The 8,945-nt window shown below is 52.3% G+C and overlaps 1 protein-coding gene across 1 annotated transcript in view; it reads right to left on the bottom strand.

The window, feature by feature from the left end:
* The window catches only part of NRXN2 (neurexin 2), a 116,296-nt gene that overhangs the window by 106,588 nt on the left and 763 nt on the right, over window positions 1-8,945 (bottom strand). The gene's annotated exons all lie outside the window — the stretch shown is intronic.

Raw genomic sequence — 8,945 nt, 5'->3', positions numbered from 1 at the left:
CCCGGGCCCCTCCAGCCTCAGTCCCACACCCTCCACACTCTTCTCTCTTCTCCTCAGTGATAGGTCACTGCTGTGGCTTAGGGACATCCCCCTCCCCCACGAAACTGCCTGCAGCCCCATCTCTTCTCTGGGTGCCAGTCCTGCACCCTCAGCTGTCCGCTCAGCAGTCACTTGTCTGCCACCCAACTCCACCACTAACACCACACTCCACATCTCCACCACCCTTACCTGCGTTTGGCAAAGGCCCTGCTTTCAGCCAATACTTCTTGAGCACCCACGAGGCCACCCACACTCCGCCAGGCTCCAGGGATCCCACTAGTGAGCCACGCACCATGCGGCCCCAGCATGTGCCGGTGCGCATCCGCCTCAGTGTGCCTGCGTGAGCTCAGCCGTATCACCTACCTCCTTCGGACAGAAAAGCCCCCGGAGCACAAAACCCCCTTGGCCTCTGTCTAGTCGCCAGAGCCCTACGCCCCACCTGGCTTCCTGCATAGACTCCTATTGGTTGGTCTCCCTGCCCATCCCCAGCCTGGCTCCCTTGGCACCGGTACCAGATACACCTGGCCAAATATGGCTGTGATCAGCGTGCACACAACACACACAGATGCACACACACTTAGAACTTTCCAGTGACTCTGGTGCAAACCTTTTTTCTGTCCTCTTGATCTATGTATCCGCCTGCCTTCAGGAAAGCTCCCACTGAGTGTCTCATGGGACACTCCACATGTCCCAGACGGACCTCAATACCCTCCCCCCCTCCCTACATTCCCTGGTCAGGTAGGCACCCAGCAATCGGCGCGGCCCTGTTCCTCATGCCCACCAGTGCCACCTTCTAAACCTAAAAACTACACTAAGCTCCTAGAAACCCTCTTCATCCCTCCATCACCATCAGCACAGCCCCAAGGCCAGGCCCCCCTCAGATCCTCCCCTCAGAACATTCATAGGCCTCTTAGCAATCTCCCTCTACAGCAGGTCTTTTCACCCTGCAACTCACAGCCCAAAGTGGTCCAACCAAGTCAGCCCCTGCTTAAAACTCTTCAGGGCTTCCCAGGGCCTAGTCCATTCACAGTTTGACCACATCTCCCTGCAACCGCCTTTCCTGCAACAATCCAGGCTCCAGACACACCCAATTTCTTCCCATGTCCCTACTGGGCCACACTTCTGCACACAGGATTCCTTCAGCTTGAAACGCCCTTGCCCGTCCTCACTCTTCTCATCCTCAGCAGCCTAATAAACAAGCCGCCTCTTGCTCTCAGGCCAGGTCCGTCTAGCTCGGTCTGTGTTCTGAAGTGACCTCCCAGGCAGAGCAGGCCATCCCTCTTCGGTGCCAGCTCTCCATGTACATTGTGTCATTATTTATTTCACTTATCGGATCTGTCTTGTGTTTCCATCTCTGCTTCCTGACTGGACTGTGAGATATCCAGGAGCGAGGACAATGTCTCATTCATCTCTCTATATCTAGCTGCTTGCAGTTCCTGGCTCAGGAAAAAACATGGCTATGTTTGTTGAATGAATAATAAAAAGCACTTCTCACATAATGCCTGGATGTTTCCATGTACTGTATCATTTCCTTACCTCCACCCCCTGGTCGTGGATACTGCTACTACTCCCTTGTAGAGATGGGGAAACCAAGGCTTAGAAAGTGGAAGAAACTTTTCCAAGATCATACTGGTCATGAGGGGCAGAGTCAAAATCTGAGCCCAAATCTGTTTGGCTTTAAAACTTCCAATGAGCCCTAGCCGGTTTGGCTCAGTGGATAGAGCATCGGCCTGTGGGCTGAAGGGTCCCGGGTTCAATTCTGGTCAAGGGCACGTACCTCGGTTGCAGGCTCCTCCCCAACCAGGGTCAGGTGCGTGTGTGCGGGAGGCAACCAATCAATGTGTTTCTCTCACATCGACATTTCTCTCTGTCTTTCCCTCTCCCACTCTCCCTAAAAATCAAAGGAAATATATCCTAGTGTGCGGATTAACAAAACAAAACAACAACAAAAACTTCCAGTGAAACTACATTCTTGGCCTGGAAGTCAAGACTCCTAGAAGCTGCCTTTAATCTACAGTTCTGATTTAATCTCCCACAGAGCACAAAGGTCTTGGTCTCCTCCCCCTCCCCCTGAAGCCCCCGACTCACATCCGCTACCTGGTCCCCTAGACTCCTCATTTAGGCTTTTTCCTGATGGGAAAGCCCTGTGCTTTCCTTCCCTCCCCCGAAAATCTCACTCAGTCATCCTGCAAGATCTGGCCAAGTCCCACCTCCTCCTTGAAGCCTTCCCTGATCACTAGGATTAATAATCATGGGAGCAAGAACAGTGCCTGGCACATTGTAAAGGATTTCCGTACACTAACTCATTTAGTCCTCAAACAACATCATAATGTCCATTTTACAGAGCAGGACGTTGAAGAACCATGTGATTAAGAAAAGTGTCCAAGTTCACTCAGTTAGCAATTAGCAAGGCTGGGATTCGAACCCAGGCAGCCCATGCCCTTAGCCATTCTGCCATATGAGCTGTCCGTGAGAACATCTCCCTCATCTCAGGTCTTACAGCAGCCACTCCCTGGACCGCTCTCTTGAGCAGTTGGTCCCATTCTGCCCCGATCTATTTCCAACCTCAGAAACTGTCAGGACCACAGGTACCGGATGTGAGAGCTGACAATGGGTCCACACACGTGACCTCATTTTACTCAGTTTCACACACACACAGGTTGTGCTGCCCCACCAGAGGGCAAGATGGTATTGTCTTGCCTAACACAGACGTGTGATTCCAGCAGATTCGTTATTGAGGACAATGATGAACAAGAGGAGAGAAACGGTTCTGAGCAGTCAAAACGGCCATTTTCTCATGGGAGAACCTCAGAGCCTACCCTGACTCCGCTGCTCGTGACACGCATCCTACCATGCTTGGGCTGCTGATCTCCAAGTTCACAAACAGAGAGAGAGCGATGGAGATGACTTGCTATCTGACAACTCCTCCTAAGGACAGAGATGGGAAAACTAGAAAAGGCTAAGGTAAGAATTCAAAAGTCTAGCCCTGGCCGGTGTGGCTCAGTTGGTTGGGCGTCGTTCAGTGCACCAAAAGATTTTGGGTCCGGTTCCCAGTCGGGGCACATGCCTGGGTTGTGGACTCGATCCCCAGTAGGGGATGTGCAGGAGGGAGCCAATGGATGTCTCTCTCTCTCTTTCTCTTTTTCTCTCTCTCCCTCCCTCCCTCTCCCTTCTTCTCTCTCTAAAAATCAATTAAAATTTTTTCAATTAAAAAAATAATAATAAAAAAGAAAGAAGTCAAAATGCCAGCAGTCAAGCGTCATTTCAAACCTCAAAGAAGGGACAACCCAGTGCGGTACCTGAGGGGCGTCACGACATCCTGAGTCAGCGGATGAGGGTAAATCACACTCCAAGCTCTCTGCTCCGGGGGCGGGCCGTGCAACCTACGGAAGCGTCCCACCGGAATGACATAAATGTTAGGGAGCTGTGTGTCTTAACGGCGAGTGAGTTCTTCCTCCCGGGCTCAGAGGACTGAGATTCTCTGGGTGGGTTTGCACCGCCCTCTCTCGGTGCGGGGACCGCTGGCCCACAAACACAGGAACACCCTCACCACATCGTGACTTACGGGAGAGCTGTGGCCCGAGAAATCTGGGGCAGTTACTCGTATCTGATCAAATGCCATCCCCAAGCACCCCAATCAACCAGATGCAGTAGCCATGGGCACAGCCGACCGGCCACGGCTCCGTTCTGGAGGCAGCACGGACAAAGGTGGGGCAACAGGTCCCGGAGTGGGCGCGGTGCAGAGGCCAGCGCTCGCATCTCAGGGGTGGCCATGAGGATGAAATGAGATGAAACGTTCCGGCACCCAGCGAGGCGCACCAGCCGCCGGGCCCCACGCTCTCATCCTCGACTGTGTGATCTGACTCTGTTTTTGTTCCAACTGCTCCTTCGCTGTCTGCGCTGCTCCTCTCCCTCCTCCTCCCAACTGGATGCGCCTCTGAAGTCTTTCACCTTCTCCTTGGGCACCTCATCCGACTCCAGAGCTTCAAATACTATCGCTCCACGCGTGTGACTCCCAGGTCTCCAGCTGCAGCCCCGCCTTCAGTTCAAAGCTCTGGGCTCAGTGCAGTCTGGACACTGCTGTCTAGGAATACAAGGGGCACCCCAACTCAGCACATGCATGATCTGCGGCCAAACCTGCTCCCCTGCTGCCTTCCCCCTTTCCTTTCACCCGCCCCCCGACCCACCGTCTTCCAACCGTGCACACCCGGCGTCTCATCCTCTCGGGCCCCTCCCACCTCCTCCACATACAGGAAACAGAGACCCCAGGTCCAGCCTATGGCTCAGCCACACTACCACCACTGCCAACACGGCTGCCACCCCCTTCCCTGCCACTCCCCCAGGCAGCCAAGGGGCAAGGCCTCAATATCTCTTTCTTCATCTGTCTCCCAACTGACTTCTCTACAACATAACTCTGCCCCCTCTGATCCATTCTACGCCTCCCTCCCAGCTTCCAAAACAGCTCTTGTTCATCAGCCTGCTCGAAATTCTTTTCTGGTTCTATCTGCCCATACTCTGTAGACAGTCAGAGTTGAAGGGCTTAAGTCTACCAGACCTGAGGCCCTGAGCCTAACTGTCCCCTATACCTGGGCTCCTGAGCATTAAAGAGAAAAAAACAACATGATATAGAAAAAGGTTAGTTACATGCAAACAAGTGGTTAGAATAAGATGGAACTTGGAGACATTGTAGAAAATAGGTCTACCTTTCATCTAGCGCCAATATTCCACCTTTGTGTGGAGATTACCTAAAAATCGGTACAGCGGTCTAGTAGGGTTAAGTCAAAACTCCAAGACCTGGTCCCAACCTGCTTCTCCTGCTTCGGAGGCCACCATTTTCCCTGCACTCCCTGTGCCCCTCTGCGGACGGGACTACACTGCCCCGTCTCACTGATTCCCCTGCTTGGACTGGCCTCCCCCAAATCATATAATCAGCTCTCAAGGCCAATCTTAAACAGCATGCCTTTTATACCGACCCTCCCAACCTGTAAACTCTCCCGTTCTTCCAAACGCCACGAGCACTCCGCCTCTAACAGTAACTACCGCTTACTCACCACGTAGTATGTGTCAGACCTCATTTAATTCCCACAGCACACCTGTGAGGTAAGCCTGGGTGTCCCCACTTAGGAAGAAATCAGTCTGAAGGTTAGGTGCTCATCTGCTGTCACAGGCTCATGGTGAGTAGAGAAGTCAGATTCAGACCCAGACCTGAGCCTCGGAGTCCGCGGTTTAATCACGAAGCCACGCGCCTCGCTGCCTCTCTCTGGGAACCCAGCGCACTCTCCCGTGTTGCCCTTTTGCTGCTGTTTACCGGCATTTTCTGTAAGCTGGGCGCTATTTTAAGCCTTTCACAAGATTTAGCTCATTTAATTCTCACAACAAATCTATAACGTAGGCACTATTATTGTCCCCATTTTACAGATAAGGGCAGAGAGAATTTAAGTCCAAGGTCATTGCCCAGGCAGTCCAGCCGAAGAATCTGCTCTGGCAACCACACACTGGACTGTTTTTGTCGTTTTTATCTGCTTCCCCCATTAAACAGCTCCTGGAGCTATTTAATGCTAAATCATTCATCTCTGATTCCCCTTCGGCCCCTAACTCAGGGCCTGCCACAAAGGAGGCCTTGAAAACTGCCTGTTGAATGAAATCACCGACAAACTTACAAAACACCCACGTGGGACACACGCGTCCACCCCTGCCAACACACACTTTACCACAGTTACCTGTTCTCTCCCGAGCATGCCTGACACTGTCCTATACCTCTGCCCCCCGCTCCTCGGGGTCTCCCACACACCTGCACACCCTTTCTTCCTTGGTCCCTTTTCAGCCCTTTCTCTACACACATGAGTGGCATGAGGAGGAGTTCTCATGCAAACCACCACGAAATTCCCGTCTCTCCCAGCTTCGGCAGATAATCAGCAGCAACACACACTCAGCTGCTCGTACTTAGCTCTGTCTTCCATTGCCTGTGGCCAGACACCCCAGAGGAGGAAAGAAAGTTTCCTAGCATGGAGACTCTCACCCAGTGGGTAGGCCCAGACCTGGGAAGGCGGGGGGAGCCCAAAGGACCCACAAATCCATATGCACACCAAATACCTGAAGGCAGATTGGTTTGTCTTGCACGCAAAGCTAAAGCTAAAACTATTTTTTCTAACGTGTATCTGATTAACCACAGTGGCAAATACAACATCAAAGTCATCTAGAAGCTCTCTTGAATTCATAGTAGCTTTGTGTCATCTATTTTCACAATAAACAGACATAAAAATAACTACTATGTGGAAAGGGAACTGTGGATTACTGACTTTAGAAATGTCCTTAATCTCGGAAAAAGTTGAGAACCACTCAAAGCAGATAATGATGAAGTGACGCTAGCTTGCAGGGAAGCGCTGAGGTCTGAGATCAGTGTTTTCTGATGGTCTTAGGCGACCCCTGTGAAAGGGTCATTCGACCCCCCAAAGGGGTCGCGACCCACAGGTTGAGAACCGCTGCCTTAAAGGCTTCCTTCCTTAACCCTGATACCTGGAGGGGGAGGGTGGGCCCATTCCGTTCTTCCTTGGCTAGGTGAAAATGTACTACAAGTGTAATGAGCACAGGAGGTTACAAAAGCTGCCCAGAAAATAAGGGACAAAATATAAGGCGAGGGAACGGGGTCATGGGGTGGGGAGGGGGATCGGAGCTGTCACTGTACCGGTCCTTTCCACACCCACGCACACTTACATCTGAAAATATACACGTGCATATTTTCATGTGCATATCCAGCCTCACTTCCAGCTTTTATTCTTTCAAATACGTATTAATATCTCTTCATTCACTCGACAAATCTTTATCAAACACCCACTAAGTGTCTGGTACTATATTAGGTACAGGGAATACAGAGACGAGTCTCCCTGCCTTTTTATCGCAGACAAAGCACCACTCGCTCAACAGATACTACACACACGGGAAGCACCCTGCCCCTACCAGCTGCCTGACTCCCACCTAATATCTCCCTTCCCTTTTTCTTCATGAAACACGCACACACGCACACAAAGGGTCAGATACGGAGCCACCTCTCACGGCTCCAACACAGCTGACACAGACATTCATTCACCTGGTACATACCCAGCACATATACACGGGACACACAAAACAGTCCCTCTCAACACCGGTGCTCTAACGCGTCTCAGACACACAAGCACACAACCCTCGTTCGGAAGCACACACTTTGTTTGGCTCACCGGACGCCTCTGGCTGATGAATCCTTTCAGAGAATGAATAACACAAGGGCTCGGTTTGACCAGGGTGCCTCTGGCTGCGTTTTTCATACACCCAGGCCCGATTCCGCACAGTGAGACTGTGGACCAATTATCATAACCTTCGTCTCTGTGGCTCAAACTTCCCTTCCATCGAGTTAGAAGGGTGGTTCGTCCTATTTTTTAAGAAGGCTTTAAGGGGCCCTAGCTGGTGTTGCTCAGTGGATAGAGCGTCAGCCTTCGGACTGAAAGGTCCCAGGTTTGATTCGGGTCAAGGGCATGTACCTTGGTTGCAGGCACATCCCCTGTAGGGGGTGTGCAGGAGGCAGCTGATTGATGCTTCTCTCTCATCTGATGTTTCTAACTCTCTATCCCTCTCCCTTCCTCTCTGTAAAAATCAAGAAAATATATTTTTTTAAAAAGAAGGCTTTAAGGGGAGGAGTCCTAGGGACCACAGAATCACCAAAGGTCATAGAAAGAAAGATTCTTCATCGAGTCCAGGTGTCTTGCTGAGGCCTCACATGAAAACACATGCACACATGGGCACCTACACACGAACACATGCCCTCACACGTGAGTAGTCCTCACTCTACTAGGCACTGGGCTTCAGTCTGTAAACATTACTATTCCAACAGTCTCACTGCCAGGCCCACGGCCTGTGCACGCAGGCACCCACACACAAACAGTTTCACAGCTTTGGGAGCACCTGAGCTCCTTGGGGGAAAGGTGAGAAGGTGTCAGATTAACTTAATAAACACAGTTCCTGAAGGCATATCCCACATCCTTGTACACATAACCCCACAAACCTTCCTTATGTATTCCTCTACCACAACTATAGATACACAATCACAGGCCTGGGCAGAGTCCAGAGTTCCCAAATTCAAGGCTACACCTGCAGACGGGGCTGTCCACAGGCGGACAACCTTCACGCGGTGGGCACACACTTCGTATGGCTCCCACCCCCAAAGCAGTCCCAGGGCCACACCAGATCGTGGGCACACACATGCAGATGCACACGCTCCCCAAAGACAACCTCTTGGGGCAGACACACACAACTGCTAGGAGGCCACAGCTTCGAGGGGTGCTGAGGGAGAGGAAAGCATGCCTGTCCACACGTATCTGCAGAAAACAGCTGCCACTGAGCAGGGGTGAAGATGGGGACGGGCTCCCCACTCCCCAGCCAGACCAAAGTACAAGCGCCTCAAAGTCCCTCCTTCCCCACCCCCACTAAAACCAAAGCCCACCCAGGCCTGGGGCAACCCCCCACCTTGTCCCCTCACCTCACCCCTCTCTGCCCCTGGCAGCTGGGGAGCTGGCGGAAGCTGCCCCTCCCTTCAACCTCCCTTTCGAGCCCCTATTCCACCTCCGAGTCCATACGCCAACCTCCTCCAGACACCAGTGTCCCTTCCACAGCCCAGGCTGGAAAGGGCTGGATGTTTAAAACAGAAGCTCCCACTCCCTGTCTCTCACCCGGGAGAAACGACCAGCCATGTTTTCGTCCCTCAGCAAATCCGTCATCTCTCAACCACGAGCAGAAGCCTCAGCCACCCTTTCCCGCATTTTTCCTTCACTTTCGACCCTGCCAACTCTGTGGGAAAGAAACCCTCGGTTCCCACGGCCCTGGAGCGCGCGTCACCGCCGCGCAATCCCCCTCGCCCTCCCGCGCCTCCTCCGCAC

This window comes from Myotis davidii, unplaced genomic scaffold (assembly GCF_000327345.1).
Source record: "Myotis davidii unplaced genomic scaffold, ASM32734v1 scaffold425, whole genome shotgun sequence".
NCBI lineage: Eukaryota > Metazoa > Chordata > Mammalia > Chiroptera > Vespertilionidae > Myotis > Myotis davidii.
Note: the sequence above shows the minus strand (reverse complement) of the source record. Positions and strands in the feature narration are given on the sequence as shown.